This window comes from Mus caroli, unplaced genomic scaffold, assembly GCF_978045245.1.
Source record: "Mus caroli unplaced genomic scaffold, Mus_caroli_1 scaffold_1, whole genome shotgun sequence".
Lineage (NCBI taxonomy): Eukaryota > Metazoa > Chordata > Mammalia > Rodentia > Muridae > Mus > Mus caroli.
Genome location: NW_028227256.1, coordinates 171,456,461 through 171,470,992, shown reverse-complemented (window position 1 = coordinate 171,470,992; position 14,532 = coordinate 171,456,461). Strand labels below are relative to the sequence as shown.

The 14,532-nt window shown below is 40.9% G+C and overlaps 1 protein-coding gene across 6 annotated transcripts in view; it reads right to left on the bottom strand.

Moving 5' to 3' along the window:
- Positions 1–14,532, bottom strand: part of Aim2 (absent in melanoma 2) — a 50,798-nt gene that overhangs the window by 31,813 nt on the left and 4,453 nt on the right. The window contains exon 1 of one of the 6 annotated variants that reach the window (XM_085843151.1): positions 11,683–12,089. The exons of the other annotated variants lie outside the window; for them this stretch is intronic. The gene's annotated coding sequence lies outside the window, so the exon portion shown is untranslated. Of the gene's footprint in view, positions 1–11,682; positions 12,090–14,532 lie in introns of those variants that run through there. 6 annotated transcript variants of the gene reach the window in all.

The following is a 14,532-nucleotide window of genomic DNA, read 5'->3' as shown; positions in this document are numbered from 1 at the left end:
TTAGAGTCCACCTTCTTGAGTTCTTTATATATATTGGATATTAGTCCCCTATCTGATTTAGGGTAGTTAAAGATCCTTTTCCAATCTGTTGGTGGCCTTTTTGTCTTATTGACGGTGTCTTTTGCCTTACAGAAGCTTTGCAATTTTATGAGGTCCCATTTGTCAATTCTCAATCTTACAGCACAAGCCATTGCTGTTCTATTCAGGAATTTTTCCCCTGTGCCCATATCTTCGAGGCTTTTCCCCACTTTCTCCTCTATAAACTATCTCTGGTTTTATGTGGAGTTCCTTGATCCACTTAGATTTGACCTTAGTACAAGGAGATAAGAATGGATTAATTTGCATTCTTCTACATGATAACCACCAGTTGTGCCAGCACCATTTGTTGAAAATGCTGTCTTTTTTCCACTGGATGATTTTAGCTCCTTTGTGAAAGATCAAGTGACCATAGGTGTGTGTGTTCATTTCTGGGTCTTCAATTCTATTCCATTGGTCTATTTGTCTGTCGCTATACCAGTACCATGCAGTTTTTATCACAATTGCTCTGTAGTACAGCTTTAGGTCAGGCATGGTGATTCCACCAGAGGTTCTTTTATCCTTGAGAAGATTTTTTGCTATCCTAAGTTTTTTGTTTTTCCAGATGAATTTGCGGATTGCCCTTTCTAACTCATTGAAGAATTGAGTTAGAATTTTGATGGGGATTACATTGAATCTGTAGATTGCTTTTGGCAAGATAGCCATTTTTACTATATTGATTCTGCCAATCCATAATCATGGGAGATCTTTCCATCTTCTGAAGTCTTCCTTAATTTCTTTCTTCAGAGACCTGAAGTTCTTATCATACAGATCTTTCACTTCCTTGGTTAGAGTTACGCCAAGGTATTTTATATTACTTGTGACTATAGAGGAGGGTGTTGTTTCCCTAATTTCTTTCTCAGCCTGTTTATCCTTTGTGTAGAGAAAGGCCATTGACCTGTTTGAGTTAATTTTATATCCAGTTACTTCACTGAAGCTGTTTACCAGGTTTAGGAGTTCTCTGGTGGAAATTTTAGGGTCACTTATATATACTATCATATCAGCTGCAAAAAGTGATATTTTGACTTCTTCCTTTCCTATCTGTATTCCCTTGATCTCCTTTTGTTTAATTGCTCTGGCTAGGACTTCAAGTACAATGTTGAATAGATAGGGAGAGAGTGGACAGCCTTGATTTTAGTGGAAATGCTTCCAGCTTTTCTCCATTTACTTTGATGTTGGCTACTGGTTTGCTGTAGATTGCTTTTATCATGTTTAGGTATGGGCCTTGAATTCCTGATCTTTCCAAGACTTTTTTATGAATGGGTGTTGGATTTTGACAAATGCTTTCTCTGCATCTAACGAGATGATTAGGTGGTTTTTGTCTTTGACTTTGTTTATATAGTGGATTACGTTGATGGATTTCCATATATTAAACCATCCCCGCATCCCTGGAATGAAACCGACTTGGTCAGGATGGATGATTGTTTGATGTGTTCTTGGATTCGGTTAGCAAGAATTCTATTGAGTATTTTTTGCATCAATATTCCTAAGGGAAATTGGTCTCAAGTTCTCTATCTTTGTTGGGTCTTTCTGTGGTTTAGGTATCAAAGTAATTGTGGCTTCATAAAATGAATTGGGTAGAGTATCTTCTGCTTCTATTTTGTGGAATACTTTGTGAAGAACTGGAATTAGACCTTCTTTGAAGGTCTGATAGAACTATGCACTAAAACCATGTGGTCCTGGGCTTTTTTTTTATTGGGAGACTATTAATGACTGCTTCTATTTCTTTAAGGGAAAATGGGACTGTTTAAATCATTAACCTGATCCTGATTTAACTTTAGTACCTGGTATCTTTCTAGAAGTTTGTCCATTTCATCCAGGTGTTCCAGTGTTGTTGAGTATAGCCTCTGGTAGAAGGATGTGATGGTTGTTTGGATTTCTTCAGGATCTGTTGTTATGTCTCCCTTTTCATTTCTGATTTTGTTAATTAGGATGCTGTCCCTGTGCCCTCTAGTGAGTCTGGCTAAAGGTTTATCTATCTTGTTGATTTTCTCAAAGAACCAGCTCCTTGTTTGGTTGATTCTTTGAATAGTTCTTCTTGTTTCCACTTGGTTGATTTCACCCCTGAGTTTGATAATTTCCTGCCATCTATTCCTCTTGGGTGAATTTGCTCCCTTTTGTTCTAGAGCTTTTAGGTGTGTTGTCATGCTGCTTGTGTGTGCTCTCTCTAGTTTCTTTTTGAAGGCACTCAGAGCTATGAGTTTTCCTCTTAGAAATGCTTTCATTGTGTCCCATAAGTTTGGGTATATTGTGACTTCATTTTCATTAAACTCTAAAAAGTCTTTAATTTCTTTCTTTATTCCTTCCTTGACCAAGGAATCATTGAGAAGAGTGTTGTTCAGTTTCCACGTGAATGTTGGCTTTCCATTATTTATGTTGTTATTGAAGATCAGCCTTATTCCATGGTGATCTGATAGGATGCATGGGACAATTTCAATATTTTTGTATCTGTTGAGGCTTGTTTTGTGACCAATTATATGGTCAATTTTGGAGAAGATACCATGAGGTGCTGAGAAGAAGGTATATCCTTTTGTTTTAGGATAAAATGTTCTGTAGATATCTGATAAATCCATTTGTTTCATAACTTTTGTTAGTTTCACTGTGTCCCTGTTTAGTTTCTGTTTCCACAATCTGTCCATTGATGAAAGTGGTGTGTTGAAGTCTCCCACTATTATTGTGTGAGGTGTAATGTGAGCTTTGAGGTTTACTAAAGTTTCTTTAATGAATGTGGCTGCCCTTGCATTTGGAGCATAGCTATGCAGAATTGAGAGTTCCTCTTGGAGGATTTTACCTTTGATGAGTATGAAGTGTCCCTCCTTGTCTTTTTTGATAACTTTGGGTTGGAAGTCAATTTTATTAGATATTAGAATGGCTACTCCAGCTTGTTTCTTCTGACCATTTGCTGGCAAAATTGTTTTCCAGCCTTTCATTCTAAGGTCTTTTTCCAGGAGTTGGGTTTCCTGTAAACAGCAAAATGTTAGGTCCTGTTTGTGTAGCCAGTCTGTTAGTCTATGTCTTTTTATTGGAGAATTGAGTCCATTGATATTAAGAGATATTAAGGAAAAGTAATTGTTGCTTCCTATTATTTTTGTTGTTAGAGTTGGCATTTTGTTCTTGTGGCTGTCTTCTTTTAGGTTTGTTGAAGGATTACTTTCTTGCTTTTTCTAGGGCGTGGTTTCTGTCCTTGTATTGTTTTTTTTTGTTTTGTTTTGTTTTGTTTTGTTTTTGTTATTATCCTTTGAAGGGCTCGATTCCTGGAAAGATAATGTGTGAATTTGGTTTTGTTGTGGAATACTTTGGTTTCTCCATCTATGGTAATTGAAAGTTTGGCTGGGTATAGTCGCCTGGGCAGGCATTTGTGTTCTCTTAGTGTCTGTATAACATCTGCCCAGGATCTTCTGGCTTTCATAGTCTCTGGTGAAAAGTCTGGTGTAATTCTGATAGGCCTGCCTTTATATGTTACTTGACCCTTTTCCCTTACTGCATTTAATACTCTATCTTTATTTAGTGCATTTGCTGTTCTGATTATTATGTGTTGGGAGGAATTTCTTTTCTGGTCCAGTCTATTTGGAGTTCTGTAGGCTTCTTGTATGTTCATGGGCATCTCTTTCTTTAGGTTTGGGAAGTTTTCTTCTATAATTTTGTTGAAGATATTTGCTGACCCTTTAAGTTGAAAAATCTTCATTCTCATCTACTCCTATTATCCGTAGGTTTGGTCTTCTCATTGTGTCCTGGATTTCCTGGATGTTTTGAGTTAGGATCTTTTTGCATTTTCCATTTTCTTTGATTGTTGTGCCAATGTTCTCTATGGAATCTTCTGCACCTGAGATTCTCTATTCCATCTCTTGTATTCTGTTGCTGATGCTCGCCTCTATGGTTCCAGATTTCTTTCCTAGAGTTTCTATCTCCAGCTTTCCCTCACTTTGGGTTTTCTTTATTGTGCCCACTTCTCTTTTTAGGTGGAGTATGGTTTTGTTCATTTCCATCACCTGTTTAGATGTGTTTTCCTCTTTTTCTTTAAAGAATTGTATCTCTTTAGCAGTGTTCTCCTGTATTTCTTTAAGTGAGTTATTAAAGTCCTTCTTGATGTCCTCTACCATCATCATGAGATATGCTTTTAAATCCTGGTCTAGCTTTTCGGGTATGTTGGGGTGCCCAGGACTGGGCAAGGTGGGATTGCTGCGTTCTGATGATGGTGAGTGGTCTTGGTTTCTGTTAGTAAGATTCTTACGTGTGCCTTTCGCCATCTGGTAATATCTGGAGTTAGTTGTTATAGTTGTCTCTGTTTAAAGATTGTTCCTCTTGTGATTATGTTAGCCTCTATCAGCAGACCTGGGAGACTAGCTCTCTCCTCTGAGTTTCTGTGGTCAGAGCACTCTCTGCAGGCAAGCTCTCCTCTTACAGGGAAGGTGCACAGATATCTGGCGTTCGGACCTCCCACCTGGCAGAAGATGAAGGCCTGATACAGGACCTTTCCCAGAAGCTGTGTTGCCTCGACCTGTCACAGAAGCTGTTACATACTCTCACCTGCACAGACTAGTCATGGATGGATCCAGGAACCAAGATGGCTCTCCCAGGTGCTCTGGGAAAGCCCTCCTGGGCAGGGAGAACACCTCTCCTCTGGCAGGGAAGGTGCCCGGATATCTGGAGCCTGAAACGGGGTCTGTCTCAGAATCTGACCTCTATGGACCTTGAGGGTGTCTGCCGACTCTCCTCCCAGGTGACCAAGTGCTGGCGCTGACAGGAAGGGACTTGTGATCCTGGTCAGGCTGGGTTTCCTGCTTCTCTAATGCTGTCTCAGGTCCCGTGTGATTGGATTGGAACAGAAGTCGTGTTCCACTCATGGGTGGTCCTAAGATCTCGTGGAGAGTCCTCTAGGGGACCTTGGGGGTGTCCTCCAACTCCACGCCCAAGGTGACCCGGTGATGGCACCACGGAAAATACTTTCTGAGGATCAGCTACAACCAAATTAAGCTTTGGTTCCTTGAGCAGATACCCATACTTTGAATTTGGCTACGGAGTGAGTAGTGTCTTATATCTGCCATTTGTGGCCTCAGGGCCTCTTCATAAATGTGTTCCTCTGAGTCCTTCACAGCTGTACATCTTCAAATACCCTCCAGTCTAACCTGTACCTTAATTTTTGGGTCTTTCTACTTTGCAGCCTATACTGAAAAACACCTAGATTACCCTCTACCTATACCATCATTCCCAACACAGACAGTCTCTCTGACCTGAAATCTTTAAAACCCCATGCTTGCTTTGCAGTAGAAAACCTTACCCTTAAAATAGCATAATGAAGGTTAGGCAATTTGGAAATGCAAGAAACATTTGAAAATTTAATCACCTAATTAGAAATATTCTACTTTGTGTATTATTAAGAATTCCCTAAGGAGGCAAAGTCATTGGAGGAAAAAAATATAAACCCCAGTTTAATACTTGAGGCAGGTAGCTATAAATGATAGCTGCCGTGTTATGGTTATTATGGTTGATGACAGAAGGAACCAAGCTGAGAAGAAACGATGATATAGAAGAGTGTCTGGGTGTCATTCATATTGTATATGTGTGTGTGTGTGTGTATACATATATATACATATATATGTATATATGTGTGTGTATGTATATATGTATATATATGTATACTATGTGTGTGTGTGTGTATATATATATATATATATACATATATATATATATAAAACAATAAATCTTGAAGTTTCTCATCACACACGATCATTTTTATGAATACTGTCAAGTTTCCCAGTCATGTATGGGTGTGGACTCTGGGACCACTGCTACTAAGGGAAAGGATGTCATTCCCTGAAACAGTATCAGCTTTGTTTAGATACTCATGCATGACTGATGTTATCTATCCTTGACACTAGCAAATGCTAAAGATTTTTCTTGAGTCCCATGTCCAAGCCCTCCCATCTGTGATTCAGAGGAAGCATCACTAAAGCAGGAAAGTAGGAATTTGAGTGTATGTGTGCACATGTCCATGCATGTGTGCATGCATGCTTCTATGAGTGTTTGCCTGTGTGTATGCATGTGAATCTGCAAATCCTGGTCCTTGCATTTACTGGTCTCAGGCACGTTACTTGCCTCACGACTCTGGTCTATAATGTAAACTATTATAGACTATTTAAATATTTATTTATATTAAAGACTATTTAGCAGTAATATTTTAAAGAGAAATGGGATAATGTCAGAATATCACTTCTCACAGTGACCGGCTTATGCTCTAAGCTTAATAAATGTCTGATAGCAATGTATGCCAAGGATTTAAATGAAGTGCTATTAATTTCTACCTCAATCCTCAATGTTTGCAGACTTTGTTGCTGTTTTTTTCCATAGTCTTATTTTCCAGCTGTAACACACATTCTAATATTGTTTCTTCACAAGATTCCCTCTCTAAACCTTTCCTAACTCCTCTGGCCCACGAACACTTCCACAGCATGCTATCACACACACAACTGCCAGCCACACTCTCAGGCCAGCACAGCACAGGTACCCAGTTTCCAAGGAGAGCCAGAGCTGGCAAGACTGAAACTTTACTAGTGTTCCTGGCATTGCAAATTTGTGATCTGGGGTGTTTCCAGCCTTGGAGAAAAGATCTGCTTCCATGGGTTGGACATAAGGAAGCTACTCAAAGATTCAATAGAGCTTTTTGCAAGAAAATAAAACAACAACAAAAGAGCCAAAAATAAAAAATAAAAATAAAATCTAACTCCACAGGAAACACAAAACCACACCCTAAACCAGTTGGCCTCCATCCTTAAATTTGTAAGCTGGTGATCTCAGGGTGTTCCTAAACACTGGGTAACTGGGGTAACTCTGGATGAGAGAACTTCAAAGCCCTGGGTTTCTCTTTCAGCTTACAAGAAAAGAAGCTTTGAACCACAGTGAACAGAAGGTCAGATTTTCTGCCAACCTTAGGAAAACCACTACATTGAACAGTTGCAGCCCTCCATGTCCTGTCAGTCAGCACCCAGCCCCACTTGGGAGGAGATCCTCCCTCTACGCACTATCTGTGATTTATTTGAAAACGAAGTGAGCAAGATGGAGGTGCTTCATCCTTGCTCTCTATTCACCCAGCTCTCTTCCTCTTCCAGGCTACATCTCAGAGCATCATAGACAGGACAACCTCCCCAACACACAGACCCACAATCGCACAGCCACAACCAACCACTGTAGACTTAGAAGGGGCTGGTAGAGCCAGTGTGAGGGAAAGAGCACCAAGCAATACAAGTGAGAGTGGACTTTGGAATCAGAGAGGCCCTGACTCAAGTTTCATCTCTGCACAGAGTTAGCAGGATAGATAACCATCCAACTCACCTGTCCTACCTCTAAGTCTATCACTGTCAGAAGAAGTTATAGCAGTGCTGACCTCATAGAGATATTTGCAAAATCACATACGTTAACCTGTGTGGAGAGCACTTCAATCTGATTTACACATCAGATCTGACTGGCACAAACTGTGGTTGTGAACTCATGTCAGAAATTTGGAGAATGGATTTTCTAACTCAAGAACTGTAGAGCCTGTAACTACTCAACGCAGGGAAAACTAAAGAGATGCCCACTCCAGAACGAAGAATCTTTTATTCCAGGAGGGAAGATCCTTCATTTTTCTTACTTGTAGATATCCAATTTATGAATATACAAATTTTTAAAGTCTCCATGGTATCACTCAGAGTTGAATCAGAACTTTTATATAACCATCCAGCTGCCTCAAGTGGATCAGCTATTGCTACCTCATGCTTAAGACTTTTCATATCCAGTAACAATAACTCAAATCTCTTAAGCTCATCAGCACAGATATCTTAATGCTTCCAAAACAGCATTTCCTTCCATTCAATCTTAATCTCATCAAAAAAAAAATATTAAGAGACATATACAACTTGCAGATACATGCAGGCCTCTTTGAAATTTTTTAATTTATTTTACATACTGACCAGCATTTCCCCTCCCTCCTCTCCTCCTACTCCCTCTCCCACCTTTGCCCTCTTTCCATCCCCTATTTACACCTCCTCTGCCTCAATGGAGATCAACCAACCATAGCATATCAAGTTACAGTAAGAGCAAGTACCCTCTTCTGTTAAGGATAGACAAGGTCATCCAGTAAGGGGAAAATGCCCAAAAGACAGGCAACAGAGACAGTCCTTGCCTCCACTGTTAGGAGTCCAACAAGAAGACCAACTTTCACAACTGGAACATGTATGCCAAGGGAGTGGGTCAGTACCATACAGGGTCCCTGGTTGGTGGCTCAGTCTTTTGAGTTTCTATGGACTCAGGTTAGTTGATTCTGTGGGTTTTCTTGTGGTGTCCTTAACTCCTTTGACCCCTACAATCCTTCCTCCCCGTCTTCCAGGGAATTTCTCAAGCTCTACCTAATGTTTGGCTGTGGGTCTCTACATACACACTTTTAAATCATCTATCAGGCACAGTACTGGCCCCGAAAAAAAGATGACAGCTTAACATCTATAATTGTGTATGTCCAATTCAGTTCCCACCACCTTACAGGTCTTAAATAAAAAATTATATTAGAATGCAGATAAAAATGTTCCTTAGTCACACTAGCCACAGCTCAAATGTACTTGATGCTTGTATGTTCTCAGATGATACTGCACCTGGACAGTGTGCATAAAAAATCAGCCTAATTTAATAGACAAAAAGAAGGCAGTGTCTGTGTTAGGGAGTATCCTGCTATTATAGCAAAATGCCGGATGTAATCAAACTCCAAAGAAGAAATTGTGTTTGTCCTCACATCTTTGGATGTTTCAGAGTTTCAGATCAGGACAAACTGGCCCCATTGCTCTGAGATGGTGGTGGCACAGTCTGGCATTGTGGGGACATATGAAGAAAGCAGTCATTTACCTCATGTTTGTAGAAAGTGAAAGAAAGGAATGGAAAGAGGAACTATATGCTCAATATCCGCCTTGGGAAAATACCCCATTTATCCTACTCCCACTTGGCCCCATCTCTTAAAGACTCTACAACCTGGAAGAGAGCTACAGACCTCTGGCCCATGGGCCTTTGTAACAGAGTGGAGTTGTTGTGATGGAGAAACACAGAACCTCTAGCTTGGACCTGACAACAGACCTAGAGATACAGAAGTTCTTGATGATACGGACACATTCTCATCATCAGACACTGTGCAAGTGGTTTCAAGACACAGGTACAGAATTCTAGAACCTGATCTTAAGACCTTCAAAGCATAGTCACAATCAGGTCCTCCAGAAGGGGGAGCTAAGGAACAGAGCAAGGCTTTCAGAACACAAATTGCTTAAAGGGGTAATGTTGACAAGTACAGATCAAACAAGAATTAGGCATGAGTTCTACTTACACCAGCAAACTTGGTAGAGACTATTCAAGCATGACTTTTGCCTACTGCCAACCAGCTCTGTTTCTTCTTCATCAGGCTACATAAATTCCTTTGTTGCCAGCTGGGTGGGGAGGCAGACCTAAGTACATCTCCTGTCATCTTTTCATTACAGTTCCAATAACGTTTATTTGAAAAGAGTGTCACAACATCTTCTGTGTGCATCAGGGAGTGAGCCCGTACTCACTACCAGTAATCTAAGCTGAGACTTAGTTGTTGGATCAGCATCTGAGCTCTGATTAAGTAACACAGGCCATGAGCCATGTGTTAGGTTGAACAGCTGTAATATAAAACGCGTATGTTCCTAAGCGAACTTCAGTTACAGTGAGTGATATGGAGGTAACAGATAGGTGAAAAGATTCACCTGCCCTACTTTACTCCAAGTCCAGACCCAGTAGAGTTTGAGAGATGCCAACATACAATGGCATGAGCTGCAGATGTCAGTGGATTTTCTAGTCACTCTTTGGAAGGTTTCAAACAGAAAGATCAGTGAGGTCGTGATGGTCTAACCCAAGGATAAGAGGCATAGTGGACGAGTTGCTAATAATGTCCTCAACTGTAAATCCAACAGTAATAGAAACAGCAATGAAGGTAGCTGAGGCTAGAACACATTGAGATGGTATAGTTAAAAACTGCAGGGCAGCGAGAAGGGAGTGAGCGATGAGAAGTAAGGGATCTGTATGCTAGCAAATCATCTGTATGCTAGCAAATCAGAAGGGAGTCTATTTGAGGGGAGTAAAAAGGGGCAGCAAGGGAGTAATAGAAAATGTTATAATGAAGCCCAGTGCTCTGTATGCTAACTAAAATGATAATTAAAAAGAAAAGGAAATAGCAACTGCAGATGTGGATGAGGCCAAAGAAGACACAGGTAAAGGCAACTAGGCAACGGAATTCAAAGGAGACTCGGAGGGAAAGGATTTCAGTCAGAGACTCAGAGGGAAAGGATTTCAGTCAGAGAATATGTTCAAATATTATTGTTCTGAAAAGACAGATTTCTAGGAATGGTCATAGACCAGGTGGCTAAAATGCTGTGACTGTGAAAGGTAAGGCAGTGACAACATCTATGACTTGAGGTCAGGACGCTCCTGCAATGCACAGCTCAGGACTCGTCCCACGGGTTGCCATAGGTCATCACTACTATTTTTCTCCTAAGCATTACCAGACCTATCATACCAATTTTGACTCTGATTCTAGAAACACCCTTCAAGTTACCTAGCAACTCAACCCTAGGCAGTGTGTGTCACAGTAAGAAAACTACCAAGTAGAGGCTGTCCTTGATCCTCGCACAATGGAGGCCAAAGATACCCACGCAGCACTGCGGGCCATGCTCACAGTAAGCTCTAGTTTAACAAAACCATTAAAAACTCCTTCATCTACCTTCATTCATGACACTCTCTCCTCTGTGACACCAACCTTGTTTCTTCTTAAAACTTAATTTTTAAAATCAACTTGACACCCTAAAGAGATTTTTGATGTTTTGATTCAAAGAATGACATTTTATCCACCTTTCTTTTCCTAATATTGACAATAATCCTAATATTGCTGGGAACAAGCCAAACAAACATATTCTAAGTACTACCATTTTGTTTTCCAAACACAAAATTCAAGGTCCCAGACCCTAGGTGAGCTGAGGATTTCCCTACAGTGGAACAGCTTCTATTGTAAACAGTGTTCTGAGTACAGACATCTCAGGGACAAAGTGAAAGGAGCCAGGTGTCTGAGTCCAGCCGTCTGGAGGACAATTTCTCCATCTTGCTTGCAAGGTCTAATAAGTTTATGTTCCCAGACCTAGGAATGAACACCTATCTGCCTTCTCCAAATGTTTTCTTATCTGTTAATTGGTAAAGAATATAGAGATTGCTGTTATCTAAACCAAGGTGTATAAGTTATAAAAATATATACCCCATGTAGGCTTAAATTTTCATACCCTACCTTAATATGGGTTTTTAAACACTTTAACCCCTCTTCTAGCCCACCACCCACCAGAGATAGTGGAAAAGAAAGGTTAATAGGAAATGGGGTGGGAGGGCTGGAGAGTTGGCTTAGTGGTTGAGAGCACTGACTACTGACTAGAGGTTCTGAGTTCAATTCCCAGCAACCACATGGTAGCTCACAACCATCTGTAATGGGATCCGATGCCCTCTTCTGGTATGTCTGAAGACAGTGACAGTGTACTCATATATAAAATAAATAAATCTTTAAAAAAAAAAAAACATAGGAAATGGGCAGCTGACCTGTTCAGAAGTTGTTCTTTGAAGCAACTTCCATCTGCGATGTTAGTCAATCAGCAGTTCCATTCACAGGAATCCTTAGGGGCTGCTGGATCCACTCATAACCACTTCATGAATATACCAGCAGTTCAGTTCGGTAGTGTCTGGATAGCAAACACAAATCAGCAGCAGTGGCACAAACTAGCAGAGACAGCCAGACCTCAGGCGAATTGGCAGCAGAGTCAACAGGAGGAACCAGGACCAGGAGGGACTCCAGGAGAAGTTCTCAGTTGTGCCTCTCAGTGAAGTGGAGATCAAAAAGGGTTGCAAAGCTAGTTATGCAAGCAGGCCAAGCCATGTCACTTTCTGTTGAGTCCTATTTATATACCCTCTAAACATCACGTGTCCTCTGGAGTATTACCTCGTCATGTGAATCACATTAGCTGACATCACTCTGCCAAGTAGCCTGAGAATGACGAGGAAGCAGCGTGAAGCCGCAGGAACCTCTGGAGAACTTTTTGGTTTATTTCTCTCAGTGGAGTCACAACAAATGGAGCGCAATGCTACAATGTAAGGCCGATGAACACATGCATGTTGTGAGCAAAGAATCCTTCATCAGGAACCCTTTCGCGTGCTTGCTTTAGTAGAACATCCTTTCACTGTGTCTGCTTCAGCAAAATGTTCCTTCATGAGTCTGCTTTAGCAAAAAACATTCTTTCATTTTTGTCTGCTTCAGGAAAACACTCTTTCATGTGTTTGCTCCAGCAAAACACCATCTAACATAACTGACTTTCCAAAGAACCCTTAAGTTTCTACTACATAACCAATTGCCTGATATGACCAAAATAATCACATGCAGCTGACCAGTCACTCCCTTGTCCCCTTATCACTCTAAACTCTGGACCAAATATCTAGAAGAATAAGTGAAGGCCCTTGCTTGAAGCCAGGTGCCATGGATATGGCCCAGTCTCCAGTGCACACTCCCTTGCTAAACCCATAATATCAAAAACCAACTGGCTAACACTGCAGTTCCTCCAAGATCTCCCCCACTCCTGCTTTGTGTCCCCATCATTTAAAAATGCAATACAGCTTCCCCTTGGGAGCCGTTCAGGTTCAGATCCCAAACTGGCCACTCCCCTGAGATCTTGAAAAATAAAGCTTTCATTTTTAAGCTTCTATCTCTGAAGTGAGTTTTCTTGGCTTCCATCCCAAACCCAACAGTATACACAATGCACTTAGTGAATGTCTGAGAGAAGAAATAGGAAAGTGTGGGACAGAAAGAAAGGAGAAAAGAGGAAATATGTGGGATCAAAGCAGGGGGTAAGGGGAGAGCTAGCAGGACAGAAATACATGGACGCTGTATAATAAGTGTCACTGTAAAACGAGGAAGAGGCTGGGATAAATGATTATGAAATCCATGTGAATCTGAGGCCTAGACTCTTAGAAGGCTCCTCTCCAGTGAATCTGGTTGCATGTGTTCTTTTCCACACAAATTAACCTACATCAGACAATTTGACACAAGGAAGATGGCTCAACAAGTAAAGTGCTGGTCATGCAAAAGTGGAAGGAAAAACCTGACTCCGCAGAAATAATAAAGAAAGGCAGTTTTAAAAGTTGAAAACGCAGCCTCGTCTACAGAGTGAGTTCCAGGACAGCCAGGGCTACACAGAGAAACCCTGTCTCAATAAATAAATAAATAAATAAATAAATAAATAAATAAATAAATAAATAAATAAATAGAAAAAAGTTGAAAAAGAAGCTGGGCTTGTGTAGAAGATGCTGAGATCGAAGATAAGATATGTTTGAGGCTCTATGCCTGGCTGGCCCTGTTCCCTGAGTGTTCTACCTGGTCCCCACAAATCTCAATACCATCATATGAAAATCAAGCTAATCATATCTGCTTTGGGAGCCCATAAGAGATAACAAAAGTGAAAATCTTTGCCAATCCACAGGATGCCACACCTGGGTATGCTTACTGTCATTGGATTTAACTTGGCTTTGCCCAGCCTGAAGACTATTCAGCCACCCTCTGCTGTCTCATCTCCATAGAAAGCAAGGACAAAGCCTTGTTTTCTGCACAGAGAAGATGGATGGGTTCGCTCAGGCTCAAGGTCTCCACAGTTCCACCGGCTGTCCCCCTCGTCTGCTGCGTTAGTAAGTGTTCACAGTAATCATCCTTTGAGAGGTCATCTCACAGAGTAAAACAGAAAGACCCAATCCTGGGATCCAGGTCAGTCTGCAGAGAGCCAACTCCTCCATCCACTCACTATGGTAGGACATAGAGCACATGTAGAGGGAAGATGCCCGTTACTTTTAGCTCCCGACATGGCAAGCAAACAGGAATAAAATCACAAAATAACTTTTGCCTCTATTTTTAAGTTAGTGCTCAGCTCTGACCAGAATGCAAGAGAGGCAAGACTCATAACTTATTTCTTTTTTTACATTACCCAGCAGGTTTTGCCTACATTCTCATTTTTGTCCTTCAATCACCTCCCCAAGGGACAATTTCAACTCTAAGAGAAACTCTAAGTGTTTTTTTGTTTGTTTGTTTTTGTTTTTGTTTTTACTCATTCCAAATCGTTTTGCTTTCCCTATATCACCCATACCTCCCCCCCAAAAAAAAAGGATGTGAGAGGATTTCAAAACTCTTCACAAGCTCATTTGGAACCTCATTAATCCCAGGGTTCTGTACAAAATCTGTTCTGGCTACTATTTTCTTCAGGAATTGCTCATCTATAGCCCTCTGGCTGCTTGTTCTCATCTTGTCTCTTCTCATCTGCAGTTTGTTTTTGTTTTCTTTTGCAAAGCTGTCTGCCTTTCTCCAAGCAAATGTTAGGATCTACACAGGGTCAGACAGTTGCATGTTAAAGTAGA